The sequence below is a fragment of the Lathyrus oleraceus genome, chromosome 2 (genome assembly GCF_024323335.1).
Source record: "Lathyrus oleraceus cultivar Zhongwan6 chromosome 2, CAAS_Psat_ZW6_1.0, whole genome shotgun sequence".
Taxonomy (NCBI): domain Eukaryota; kingdom Viridiplantae; phylum Streptophyta; class Magnoliopsida; order Fabales; family Fabaceae; genus Lathyrus; species Lathyrus oleraceus.
In genome coordinates, this window is record NC_066580.1 from 447,671,690 (window position 1) to 447,687,057 (window position 15,368).

Consider the following 15,368-nt stretch of genomic DNA (forward strand, 5'->3'; position numbering starts at 1 on the left):
GGGACAAAATCATATATTCGAAGGCAACATCCGAGGGACTATGATTTATTTTATAGGGACATGATGATTTAATCGAAGGGTCTTGGCTAAGGGTATCCCCACATTCGCGGGACATGACCATAATACCGTAATACCGTAAAGCAACAAAGAGAGGTCCAAGATCACAGATTCAAAGGCCGTATTTTACAATCAATTAGATAATTAGGAGGAATCCCCACATTAAAATTAATACATTAAGATCAATTAAGCAATTTAGGGTGGATCTTTGCCATAAAATTAATACATTAAAATCAATTGAGTAATTCAGGGTGAATCTCCACAAGGGTATCCCACAAATAAAGTGGAATACCTAACAAGCAATCTTTTCCTGGGATATATGAACCTTTACAAAACTCAACAAAACATGTCAGAACACCAAATCAGGGTGCAATCGAGGATTACACCACACAAAAAAAAGATCACAACAGTAAGTAGGGTCGGGTAAATGATGCATGGCTATGATAAGACATGAGTGAAAAATCAGAACAGAAAAGTCAACTACTGTCACGTTCGCTCCTGCCTCGCCTAGCGAAGGCTTAGCGAATACTCGCTGCATGCTCGCTTAGCGATGTGCTAGCGAGCGGCTGCGGATTCTGATCTTGATATCAGTACAATTTCAACCAATTTTATGCCTTATGGTTTTCATTACAGCAATTATATGGTTAATCATTTAAGGTATTCAGGTACATACTAAATTCACATGCCAAACTTAAGATATTTTCATAAATTTAATCATAATGCCATATGCAAATTAAGAACATAAGGCAGTAATAGCAATGTAAACCTGTTTGCGATTGAATTGCGACTTTGAATCGGCAAATCGGATTGAATTGGGCAGAGGTAAACCTTGATGCCGCCGAGTTCCTTCAGGGTTTGCCTCCCGTGGGTGTTAGGGTTTGCGTGCTAGGGTTCTCCTCTCTCAGTTTTCGTTCCCCTCTTCTAAAAGAAGTCCTTAGTATTTATAATGCTTTTTCGTGACCTAATGGGCTCAGAATGAAGCCCAAAATTTTCTGGTATTCGCAAGCTTCGCTAGGCGAGTATTGTAGCGAAGGGTTCGCTAGGTGAAGGATTTGCTCGCCTAGCGAGCAGGCCAGTTTGGGCCATTTTCTGGATTTGGCCATCTGTGTGCTGGGCCTTTGTTCTTTTGGGATCAGTGCCTTGAAAAATAAGTTGGAGTGTCCTGAAAAAATGCCTTGTAATATTAACGGGCAAATTTTGGGGTATGACAGCTGCCCCTGTTCAATTCTCTTGAATCGAGAGAATTAGAATGGTATGTACGCCATTCGTGGTCTGGAGGTGGAAGATTATTGAACATTAGAATGCCCAAAATTTTGCACCTGTTAATGGAGATGGGCTTAAAGATGCCATCCAGGTAGTTTGATTATGAGAGCTTCAGAGTGCGTCGTACATTAGACGATATCTGAAGACATGGGTGTCATATCGGGTCGTACGCTAGACCGTATGGCGAGTCATCCATTCGGCTGTCGACTTCGCTGTGGAGTCAGAATGTGTCATACACTGCTGGGGATGAGGGATCAGAATGGATCATACACTAGATCGTATCTGAATAGCAGAGTGAACCGTCCCTTAGGCTGCATCTGGAGAGGTAAAGGTCGGAATGGATCGTACGCTAGATCGTGTCTGAGTAGCAGAATGAGTTGTCCATCAGGCCGGTGACTCTGCTGGGGATGAAATACCAGACTGGATCGTACGCTAGACTATATCCGAGTTGCAGAATGGGTCGTCCCTTAGGCAGTATCTGAGAGGGGTAGTTGTAAGAACAAAAATTATTCTACAACAGATTCCTTGATTTTGATGATAACAAAGGATGAAACCAAAAATGGCACCCTAACGAAAAGTTTCTAAGTGTGCAGGGTTCTAAAGAAAGAAGGAAGAAATCTGATGATGTCATCAGATACAGAACCAGATCAGAAGCATATTATCATATGATCAGAAGCATCTGAAGTGGAAACACGTTCAAGAAAGTCTAACTCTGAGCAAAACAGCAAAGTATCAGAAGCATCTGAACAAGAAGTAAGCTCTAGATGTTCTGACTCTGAACAACGCTATCTCTAACTTCCAGAAGTTATCAGCGCTATCTGAAGAAACTATCTGAACTCACAAGAGATTAACATCAGAAGCAAGATTCCAAGATTCTCCAGAAACACAAATACTCTGATCATGGAATTGCTAATCATGGAAGAGTAACGTTAAAGCCAAGTAAAGATTTGCAAATGGATTTCCTAATAGAGAAAGAGACGTTAATCTCCAATTTCAATAAAGAAGATACTATATGTGGTAAGTAGTCATTTCAAGGAGAGAAAGTTATCCTGCAGAAGCTATTTATGTTATGGCGTAAATTCATCTTATTACTCATCAGTTTCAACTACTACCTCACTGATCTATATAAAGGACTGCAAATCAACATTCAGCAATATAACACATACAAGGAGAAATTATACTAAAGCATCAAACACTCAAGAAAAACACTCTTGCTCTCTAAATCTTCACGAAGCTGTTTCTTATAACGTGAATCACTTTGTTCTTACTATTGTAATATTTGCTTTCTTAGAAGCACTCTAGATTACATAAATCTTTCATCTATTGTTTGTTGATTTCCTCAAGTGACTCTGTGTAGTCTGTATACTTGAGAGGACTAAGAGATTTTTCTCTTAGACGTTGTTTGTAATCTTTCAAGATTAGTGGATTAAGTCCTTGTTGAAGGCGAAATCACCTCGGCCGGGTGGACTGGAGTAGCTTTGTGTTATAAGCGAACCAGTATAAAATCCTTGTGTGATTTTATTTTTGAAAAAGCTCTTATTTTTCCAAACAATTCAAACCCCCCCTTTCTTGTTTTTTCTCACCTTCAATTGGTATCAGAGCTCCGGCTCTGTTATTGATTTTCTAATCAAACACTTAACAGTGTAGAGAGATCCAGTACGAGAAAAACTATGGCCCACTCAAATGAAAAAGATAGTTACAATGCTAAGCCTCCTGTTTTTGATGGAGAAAAGTTTGACTACTGGAAAGATAGAATTGAAAGTTTCTTTCTGGGTTATGATGCTGAACTCTGGGACATTGTCACAGATGGATACAAACCTCCTGTCACAGAGGATGGAGCTGAAGTTCCCAGAAGTAAGATGTCAGATGATCAGAAACGAGTTTTCAAGAATCATCACAAGGCCAGAACCATACTCCTAAATGCTATATCTTACAACGAGTATGAAAAGATCACCAACAGAGAAACAGCCAAAGACATACTTGACTCTCTGAGGATGACTCATGAAGGAAACTCTCAAGTCAAAGAGACAAAGGCTCTGGCGCTTATCCAGAAATATGAAGCCTTCAAAATGGAGGATGATGAAGCCATAGAGGCAATGTTCTCTAGATTCCAAAGTCTGATTGCAGGTCTCAAGGTTCTAGACAAAGGATACACAACTACAGACCATGTCAAAAAGATAGTCAGAAGTCTGCCAAAGAAATGGAGACCTATGGTTACTGCTCTGAAGCTGTCAAAGGATCTGAACAATATTAGCCTTGAAGAACTTGTCAGTTCTCTCAGAAGCCATGAGATAGAACTAGAGGAAGATGAGCCTCAGAAAAGGAACAAGTCTGTAGCATTAAAGTCCAGACCTGAAAGACGCAAACTTGACAGAACCAAAGCTCTCCAGGCAGAAACTGAAGATGCTGACAACTCTGAACCAGAAGACTCTGATGATGAAGAAGAATTGTCCCTACTAACCAGAAGAGTTAAGCAACTCTGGAAAAAGAGGAACAACAACTTCAGAAGATCAAGACCCAGAGGGGATCGATCAGAATCAACTTCAAAAGGTAAATCTAACAAAGATATTACCTGTTATGAATGTAAAGAAACAGGTCATTACAGGAATGAATGCCCCAAGCTAAAGAAAGACAACCCTAGAAAAGAAAGCTTCAAGAAAAATACCTTCAGGACAAAGAAAGGACTGATGGCTACCTGGGATGATAGTGAATCTGGATCATCAGAATCTGACTCTGATGAACAGGCCAATGTGGCACTTATGGCTACCACATCCAGGAGTAGCTCAGATGAAGAATCTGAAGAGGTATTTTCTGAACTTTCTCGATCTGATCTAGAATCTTGTTTGTCAGAAACTCTTAGCTCATATCAGAAATTAAAACAAAAGTTTAAAAACATTAAAGGCTGTCTTAAAGCAAAATTTGAAGAATGTAGTGAACTTGAGATGACAATTCTAGCACGAGAAGATACAATCAGATCTTTAACACTAGAAAGAGATGGAGCAAAAAGAAAAAGCTTAGAATTAGAAGAAGCGTTGTCTCAAGCACCACAAACTTCAAATAAAATAATTTATAAATACGAAGAAGCCTTTCAAGAATTTCTGAAAAATGGGATAGATAGGAGTATTATGGCATCCATGATTTATGGAGTAAGTCAGAACAATAAAAAGGGAATTGGGTATGATCCTAAGGAAGATAAAACTTCTACCAGTGACCAACTTAAATCTCCCTTTTCATATCATTACACACACACACAAGAACAAAAATTTAAAAATGCTAGAAAACCCAAAGTTATAAGAAACTCTGGGAAAACTAATCTGAAAGGACCCAAGAGATTCTGGGTACCAAAAGATAAGATTGTGTATGTTGCAGATATCCTATGCAGCAAAGTTCAGACACCAGTCATGGTACCTGGACTCTGGATGCTCGCGACACATGACGGGAAGAAAGTCTATGTTCCAAAGTCTGGAACTTAAAGACGCTGGATTTGTAGGCTTCGGAGGAGATCAGAAAGGAAGGATCAGAGGCTCCGGAACTATTGGTAATGGTACTCTTCCCTCTATATCTGATGTCCTTTATGTAGAAGGACTAATGCATAACTTGTTATCCATAAGTCAATTAAGTGATAACGGTTATGATGTAATCTTCAATCAAAAAACATGTAAAGCCATTAATCAGAACGATGGCTCTGTCCTTTTCACAGGCAAGAGGAAAAACAACATTTACAAAATAAATCTTTCTGATTTAAAAGATCAAAATGTTAAATGTCTAATGTCAGTTCACGAAGAGCAATGGGTATGGCATAGACGCTTGGGCCACATTAGCATGAGGAAACTTTCTCAGCTAACTAAACTCGAGTTAGTCAGAGGCCTACCTAAACTGAAGTTTTCTTCAGATGCTCTGTGTGAAGCTTGTCAGAAAGGAAAATTTTCAAAAACATCTTTTAAAAAGAAAAATGTTGTTTCTATCTCTAAGCCTCTGGAACTTCTTCACATTGACTTATTTGGTCCTGTGAAAACAGCATCAGTTAATGGAAAGAAGTATGGACTAGTCATTGTTGATGATTACAGTCGCTGGACATGGGTAAAATTCCTAAAGCACAAAAGTGAGTCTCACTCTGTATTCACTAGTTTCTGTTCCAAAGTGCAAAAAGAATTTGACTCTAAAATTATTAGAGTCAGAAGTGATCATGGTGGAGAATTTGAAAACAAAGATTTTGAAGAATTATTTGATTCTAATGGAATATCCCATGATTTCTCCTGCCCTAGAACTCCACAACAAAATGGAGTTGTAGAGAGGAAGAATAGGACACTCCAAGAGATGGCCAGAACCATGATCAATGAAACTAATGTAGCAAAGCACTTTTGGGCAGAAGCTGTAAATACAGCGTGTTACATTCAGAATAGAATCTCTATAAGACCTATTCTAGAAAAGACTCCCTATGAACTGTGTAAAGGAAGAAAACCAAACATTTCATATTTTCATCCTTTTGGATGTTCTTGCTTTATATTAAATACTAAAGAACATCTGAACAAGTTTGATTCCAAAGCACAGAAAGGTATTATGTTAGGATACTCAGAACGCTCTAAAGGCTACAGAGTATACAACACAGAAACCAAAATTGTGGAAGAATCAATTCATGTCAGATTTGATGATAAGCTTGACCCTGAAAAGTCAAAGCTAGTTGAAAAGTTTGCAGATTTGGAAAACACTCTTGTAGAATCTGATAAAACTCCAGAAGCAACTGTCACTCAGAACTCCGAAGAAATTAAATCTCCAGAAATCCCAAAGAAAGTTAAAAGTCGTATCAATGTATCTGAAGATTTGATTCTGGGAAACAAGGACGAACCTGTCAGAACCAGATCTACCTTCAGGACTTCTGAAGATACTCCTCTGGGACTAGTGTCTCTGATTGAGCATACGTCTTGTGATGAAACACTTCAGGATAACGACTGGGTGGCAGCTATGCAAGAAGAATTAGATCAATTCTTAAAGAATGATGTCTGGGATCTCGTTCCTAAACCCAGAGGCACTCACGTCATTGGAACCAGATGGGTATTCAGAAACAAGCTGAATGAGAAAGGAGAAGTCGTCAGAAACAAAGCTCGACTGGTAGCTCAAGGTTATAGTCAACAAGAAGGTATTGATTATAATGAATCCTTTGCTCCAGTCGCGAGGTTAGAATCTATTCGTCTTCTTGTATCTTTTGCTATTAATCACTCTATCAAATTATATCAAATGGATGTCAAGAGTGCATTCCTTAATGGTTATATTTCAGAAGAAGTGTATGTCAATCAACCTCCAGGTTTTGAAAATTCAAACTTTCCAGAACATGTTTTTAAACTTAAAAAATCTTTATATGGACTTAAACAAGCTCCCAGAGCTTGGTATGAACGTTTAAGCAATTTTCTTCTGGAACAAAATTTTATCAAAGGGAAAGTTGATTCTACACTCTTCTGTAAAAACCTTAATAATAATCTCATGATATGCCAGATTTACATTGATGATATTATTTTTGGTTCTGCTAATATCTCTGTTTGCCAAGAATTTTCTAAGTTAATGCAGGCAGAATTTGAAATGAGTTTAATGCAAGAACTAAAGTTCTTTCTGGGAATTCAAATTAATCAAACTCCAGAAGTCACGTACGTTCATCAAAGCAAGTACATTAAAGACGTTCTGAAGAAGTTTGACATGACTGAATGCAACTCTGCAAAAACTCCCATGCACCCAACTTGCATTCTTGAAAAGGAAGAGGTAAGCAACAAGGTTTGTCAGAAGCTCTATCGAGGTATGATAGGCTCTCTTCTCTATCTGACTGCTACTCGTCCTGATATTCTCTTTAGTGTCTGTCTTTGTGCCAGATTCCAGTCAGATCCTAGAGAATCTCATTTAACAGCAGTTAAGAGAATTCTTAAGTATCTGAAAGGAACTCCTAACCTGGGCCTGATGTATAAGAAAACATCAGAGTATAGACTTTCTGGTTACTGTGATGCAGATTATGCAGGAGATAAATTAGAACGAAAAAGCACATCTGGAAATTGCCAGCTTCTGGGAAACAATCTGATATCCTGGGCTAGCAAAAGACAGTCAACTATCGCTCTATCAACTGCAGAAGCAGAATATATCTCAGCATCACTGTGCACAACTCAGATGCTCTGGATGAAGCATCAGTTAGAAGATCTGCAAATTTTTGAGAGTAACATTCCTATCTTCTGTGATAATACTGCTGCCATTTGTCTAAGTAAGAATCCCATTCTACATTCCAGAGCTAAACACATTGAAATAAAACATCATTTTATCAGAGACTATGTTCAGAAAGGGATAGTAACATTGAAGTTCATTGATACAGATCATCAATGGGCAGATATTTTTACTAAGCCTCTAGCTGAAGATAGATTTCTTTTTATATTAAAAAATCTGAACATTCAAAATTGTCCAGAATGAAGTGTGGCTCTGAAAATGTAAAATGAGACTCTGACATAAACAAATGTTCTTCTGCCTCTAACTCTGATACTTCTACAAGTTAAGAAGATATCTGAGTTAGAAATCTCCAGGAATCAATCTTTTGGTATTCCTGAAGATCAGATACATCAACACGTGGAGCACTAAGCGTCTAACCCTAGAACTTCTAGACAGCTGTCAAAAGAAATTCAAAGGACAGACGTTTGAAATCTCCTCGAGCAGTGTGCGTACTGTTGGGATTAGACATTCATTAATTAGCTGTAATCATTTTTCCCCCAAGCATGCAATCTTGAGCTTTGTACTAACGCATTTTGATGTGTCGTTTTGCATGTGTTTTACTTAGAGTATTTAAACACTTTTCTCACATTTCACACACTTTTCACTCTCACTCACTCTCAAACCCTCTCTAAAACCCTAAACCTCTCTGAAGCATTCTCTGCAAACTCTCAATCTTCATCTTCTTCTTCACCATGGACGCTCAACAACAAGAAGTGTTTAACTTTTCTCAACAAATGGAATCAAGCTCAACTGCTCAAACTTCAAGCATTCCAACTCCAACGGTTACAGGCGTCACCATCACCCCTGTTTACAAAGAACCCCATGTTCTTGACCGTGAACGCCATATTAACCTATCAACCCCTTTTGAAGGACTGGACGTGTTGTGTGAAACGCTTGTAGATTTCGACAACTTGAAGAGAAATGACGTTGATCTTACTGAAGAACTTCGTAAACAAGGGTGGGAAAACTACTTCCAAAGGCTTTATGGTCCTGTTTACCCACTTCTCATCAAGGAGTTCTGGAGATTTGCAGATGCAGATGACCATTTCATCGTCTCCTATGTTCTGGGGGTAAAGATTGTAATTACTGAAGGGTCAATTGCCTCTTTACTGAACATGGAGAGAGATGGAGGAAAAAGGATTTACAACATCCCTCCTAGGTCAAAGCGCATTACTGATGTAATCAATCCAACAATCTTCAAACCCAACACTGAAGGAAATCCTTCAAAGAACAAAGAGCTGCATCAGAACCTCAAAGTGTGGCTGAAGATCATTCTGGGAACTATTCACCACCGTCCAGCCTCTAACTCCTCTGACTACATCAATGCAGATCAGAAATGCATTATGTATTGCATTCAGAAGGGTGTGAAGATCTGCCTCCCTGCTCTCCTTTTCAGATACCTCAGAGATTCTGTCAAGGAAACCAGAAATAACATGAAGCCCAGATCCTACATCCCTCTGGGAAGATTGCTATCTGATGTTTTCATCGAGAACGGACTGGTAGATCATCTGGAAAAGACCAAACTGATGGATGATCTGGCAATAGATACTGGGAAGCCTCTGAACGCCAGAAATCTCAAGAGTATGGGAATAATCAAGAAGATTCAAGTCAGACCCACTATGGATACATCCTGGGATGCCTTGAAAGATCAGAGGAAGCTGCCCCATGGTCTTGCAAGGTTCTTCAAAAATGAACCCAGAGATGCGGTTGCTATCTATCTTCAGCGTCTGCTGGATGAAGGTGTTGACATATCTGACTTCAGCCTCGACGATTGTCTGGATTCAGAAGAAGACTTCGTCAGATACAAGAGAGGTCTCTCTGAGAAGAAGATTGCATCACAGGCAAAGAAGGCCAGAATTGGAGAATCTTCTGGAAGCAGATCTCCAGCTCCTCTGAAAATCTCTACTGGTATGTCTGTTCCTCCTATTTCCTCTGTACCTCCGATGGTTTCCTCTACCCCTTCCTCTAATCCTCTCCCAACACCACCAATTTATACAACCTCTGAAATCCCACCTTCAACCATCAGAACCTCTCAGCCTTCACCAGTTTTAAATATCGCCCGTACATTCATACCTCCTTCTGAACCTGAACAAATAAACCAAAACACTTCCTCTTCATCATCCTCAGAACCAGAATCACCCTCATACCTTTCTATCTCCTCTGACCAAGATTACTCTGACCCTAACTCGCCAACCTTAGCCCAAATTTATGCTCAAAACCTCGCTTCACAACAACCAACAGAACCTGAAATAACTTCACCACCACAACAAACAACCACCATCCCTTCTGAAAACCAACCTTCTGAAGACCAACCCTCTGACCTTCCCACCTCTGATATCAACCCACCAAACACCTCTGCTGCACCTGAATCAGAAGCTGAAACTGAACCTTTAGACTTAAACCCTCTTTACGCTTCACCCCAAAGATCTGAACCTGAAGCAGAATCTGAACCTCTCACATTAAATCTCAGCCCTCCAACATCTTCACCCCAAACCTCTGAACCAAACCTTTCTGTACCTACCCTTGAGGAAGCCATCATGCTGGTAGCAGGGGCTTCAGTACAAAAGGTCAAGTCTCTGACCACTAACTCTGAAGTCAGTGATGATCCTGCCTCTGTAAGGACACACTGGAACAGAATCATTGGCTGGATGACCTCTGAGGCTTTTAGACTGAAGAACATCTCTGAACAAGTCAGAAATGGCTACATCAGAGATGCTGAGGCAAGACTCCAGGAAAGACTTGCCAGAGAAGCTGCTGAAGAAGCCAGGAGGCTAGAGGAAGAGAGATTAGCACGAGAAACTGAAGAAGAGGCTAGAAGGCTGGAAGAAGAAAGAGCAAAGGAAGCTGAAGCTAAGGCTCTGGCGGATGCTGAAGCGCAAGCTGCTGCTGAAGCTGAAGCGCAGGCTGCTGCTGAAGCACAGCAGGCTCTGACTCTGGGGGAATCCTCTTCTGTTATCCCTATGGTTCTTCAGACTCTGAAAGAACTTAAGCAAGATCAGAATGAACTCCGGGCCAGAATGGACAAACAAGATACTGTCAACGACAACATCCAGAACATGCTTGCTATGTTGCTTCAGAGAATGCCTCCGCCTCCGAACCCCTAGACACTTAGGATATTTTGTTTGCCTGTTGTTTTGTTTTTGCTTTCTGATGTTTTCATGTTTTTGTTGCCTTTGTGCTTTTATCTGAATACAAGTTTTTTCTCTTAATTTATTTATTTTTGCCATGTCTTTTTGATTCTGACAAAAAGGGGGAGAAGTCATTAATAGCTCTGATGAAAATATTGTCTAAATACCTTAAGCACTCTGCAACATATTTTTCTTAAATTAAATTTATCTAACAATAGACTTAAGAAATTGCAGAAGGTATCAAGAAATTTCATCGCTTGGAAGCTCTGGTAAGAACTTATGAACTCCCTAGCACTAATCAGGGGGAGCTTCTGTCTATCTGATCTGATATTATTCATGTTTCATCTGCTAATTAAGTTTGTTTTGTCATCATCAAAAAGGGGGAGATTGTAAGAACAAAAATTGTTCTACAACAGATTCCTTGATTTTGATGATAACAAAGGATGAAACCAAAAATGGCACCCTAACGAAAAGTTTCTAAGTGTGCAGGGTTCTAAAGAAAGAAGGAAGAAATCTGATGATGTCATCAGATACAGAACTAGATCAGAAGCATATTATCATATGATCAGAAGCATCTGAAGTGGAAACACGTTCAAGAAAGTCTAACTCTGAGCAAAACAGCAAAGTATCAGAAGCATCTGAACAAGAAGTAAGCTCTAGATGTTCTGACTCTGAACAACGCTATCTCTAACTTCCAGAAGTTATCAGCGTTATCTGAAGAAACTATCTGAACTCACAAGAGATTAACATCAGAAGCAAGATTCCAAGATTCTCCAGAAACACAAATACTCTGATCATGGAATTGCTAATCATGGAAGAGTAACGTTAAAGCCAAGTAAAGATTTGCAAATGGATTTCCTAATAGAGAAAGAGACGTTAATCTCCAATTTCAATAAAGAAGATACTATATGTGGTAAGTAGTCATTTCAAGGAGAGAAAGTTATCCTGCAGAAGCTATTTATGTTATGGCGTAAATTCATCTTATTACTCATCAGTTTCAACTACTACCTCACTGATCTATATAAAGGACTGCAAATCAACATTCAGCAATATAACACATACAAGGAGAAATTATACTAAAGCATCAAACACTCAAGAAAAACACTCTTGCTCTCTAAATCTTCACGAAGCTGTTGCTTATAACGTGAATCACTTTGTTCTTACTATTGTAATATTTGCTTTCTTAGAAGCACTCTAGATTACATAAATCTTTCATCTATTGTTTGTTGATTTCCTCAAGTGACTCTGTGTAGTCTGTATACTTGAGAGGACTAAGAGATTTTTCTCTTAGACGTTGTTTGTAATCTTTCAAGATTAGTGGATTAAGTCCTTGTTGAAGGCGAAATCACCTCGGCCGGGTGGACTGGAGTAGCTTTGTGTTATAAGCGAACCAGTATAAAATCCTTGTGTGATTTTATTTTTGAAAAAGCGCTTATTTTTCCAAACAATTCAAACCCCCCCTTTCTTGTTTTTTCTCACCTTCAGTAGTCGTATGCTAGGCTACACGTCAGAATGTACCGTACGCTAGGTAGTCTCTGAGAAATGAAAGGTCCAACTGGGTCGTAAATTAGACCGTATTGGAGTAGTTGAAGGTCAGAATGAATCGTCCGTTAGATCGTATCTGAGTGGAAGGAGTCATATGTTGAGCTGAATCAGAATGAACCGTACGTTAGACTGTATCTGATCGTATTTGTAGATGCTGTATTTGCAATAAATGGCCGGGATGGGCTTAAAGATACCATCCTTAGGAGGATAATTAACCTGAAAAATAAAGTTAGCTCCATGCCATGTCATGATGCATGAGATGTTTTATGCTTTCGACAATAAATGCGAACAATGTATGCATGCGTATGCTGTGAAATGATGTAATGAATGAATTATGCCTCTGAAAAGTTCTTCCCGAAGACTCTACTGGGGAAATAAATCTCAGTCTTCTGGTTGGAGATACTGGTATCGGTGATCCTTTCTTAGCTGGGGGATACTCGATTCTTGTCTGATGGTAGAAATATTCGACAGAGCCTGGCTGGGGATGGAAGAGATGACCAATCTGTCTAGTGATACCAATTTCTTCTGGGGAATAACTGGTTTTGTTGAGGAATAGAATTAGCACTCGAATTCATTGGAACGCATGGTTAGACCTTCTCCTCGATCCTGAAGTCTCGTAGTAATCGTTATTTCCATTTTATGCGCACATTTTTGGTAAACATTGATCATATTCAAATGCACATATTAATTCGAATTAAATCAATGGACGTTTATGCAAACAAAACAGAAAAAAGTAAAACAAAAGCATCTTTTGAAATAACATTGTATGGATTTTGAAAGAGGGCCTATAAATAGGCAATTTGTGTACAAGGAGACAGAAATCCTAGCAAGAGGAAATCGTCAAGAAAACAAAGGAAAGCTATGAAGAAAAAGTTCTATTGATTTTAATTCTGCCACTGTCACTATGTCTTCAAGCATCTCATCTCCTGCTGTCGGATATAGGTGATTGGCTTGTTCAGTCCCTTTGACTTGGATAGAGCTGTCTGAGAACGGGATATAGTCATACGCCTTAATCCCTAATTTTTGCCTGGACCGCCTTTTCAGGTTTTCAGTCCACCAGGATACCCTTTTTTGCCGAAGCCGCCTTCTCAGGTTTTCGACTTGCCGGGCGTACATTTTTACATGTTTATCCCTAATTTTTGCCCGAACCCTTTTTGGTTCGCCGGGATGCCCTTACTTTTGCCTAGGTACGTCGACCTAGCGGGTCTCTTTTATGCGTAGTATTTTTTGACTATGTCTGCGTTCACGGGATGTGGGAAGTCTTCGCCGTCCATCGTAGCCAGTATCATGGCTCCACCAGAGAATACCTTCTTAACTACAAATGGCCCTTCGTATGTGGGAGTCCATTTGCCCCTGGGATCACCTTGTGGTAGAATGATACGCTTTATCACCAATTCTCCGATTTGATACACCTGTCTCTTGACCTTTTTTTTGAATGCCTGGGTCATGCGCTTCTGATATATCTGCCCACGACAAACAACCGCAAGTCTCTTCTCATCAATTAAATTGATCTGGTCGAGTCGAGTCTGAATCCATTCATCCTCGTCTAAGCCTGCCTCTTTCATGATTCTTAGAGAGGGAATCTGAACTTCCACTGGTAAAACGGCTTCCATTCCGTAGACTAAAGAGAAGGGCGTTGCCCCTGTCGAAGTGCGTACTGAAGTGCGATAACCATGAAGAGCAAATGGTAACATCTCATGCCAGTCTTTGTACGTTACTGTCATCTTCTGTATGATCTTCTTGATATTCTTATTAGCAGCCTCCACGGTGCCGTTCATCTTTGGCCGGTACGGAGAAGAGTTATGGTGTTCTATCTTGAATTGCGTGCAGAGTTCAGTAATCATCTTGTTGTTCAAATTAGTGCTATTATCAGTGATAACTCTTTCAGGGACGCCATATCGACAAATAAGACTATTCTTGATGAACCGTGCCACCACATTCTTGGTGACAGAAGCAAATGAGGCTGCCTCTACCCACTTTGTAAAGTAATCAATCGCAACAAGAATGAAGCGATGTCCGTTAGAAGCAGTAGGTTTAATCTCCCCAATCATATCAATGCCCCACATTGCAAAGGGCCAAGGGGCTGTCAACACGTTTAAAGGAGCAGGAGGCACATGTACTTTATCCGCATAGATCTGACATTTGTGACAAGTTCTGGAGTGATGGTGGCAATCAGCTTCCATGGTAGACCAATAATACCCTGATCTCAGAATCTTCTTGGCCATTGTATGTCCACTAGAGTGAGTCCCAAAAATACCGTCATGCATGTCTTCCATAATCTTTTCTGCTTCCTTTTTATCCACACAACGAAGCAAAGTCGAATCATGATTACGTTTGTATAATATTCCATTACTCAGAAAGAATTTAGCGGAGAACTTCCTCAGGAACTTTCTGTCATTGATGGATGCCCCTTCAGGGTATTCCTGAGCTTCTAAATATCTTTTTACTTCGTGGAACCAAGGTTTCTCTTCTACTTCAGCAGCGTTAAGTTCATAACAATATGCTGGTTCATCTAGTCGTTCAACGGTGATCCTGGGAGCTTCATTGTCCCATCTGACTCTGAACATAGATGACATGGTAGCCAATGCGTCTGCCAACTGATTCTCCTCTCGCGGAATATGTTCGAATGTAATCTCTTCAAAATATGGGATTAACGTCAACACCCGCTCTCGATAAGGGATGAGATTCGGATGTTTAGTGTCCCACGCTCCTTTGATCTGACTGATTACTAATGCTGAGTCTCCGTACACACTCAAAAACTTGATTCTCAGGTCTATAGCAGCTCTGAGTCCCAAAATACATGCTTCATACTCGGCCATATTGTTGGTACAATCGAAACATAGTCTAGCAGTGAAAGGCGTATGGCAACCCTTGGGAGAAATAATTACAACACCAACACCATTACCCAACGCATTAGAAGATCCATCGAAAACCATAGTCCATCGGGATCCTAGTTCGGGTCCTTCATCCGGTCCAGGTTCTTCATAATCAGTAACAAGCATGACATCCTCATCTGGGAACTCAAAATTCATAGATTGGTAATCATCCACTGCTTGATGAGCCAAATGATCGGCTAGCACGCTTCCTTTGATTGCTTTCTGGGTAGTATATTGGATATCATACTCTGTTAAAATCATC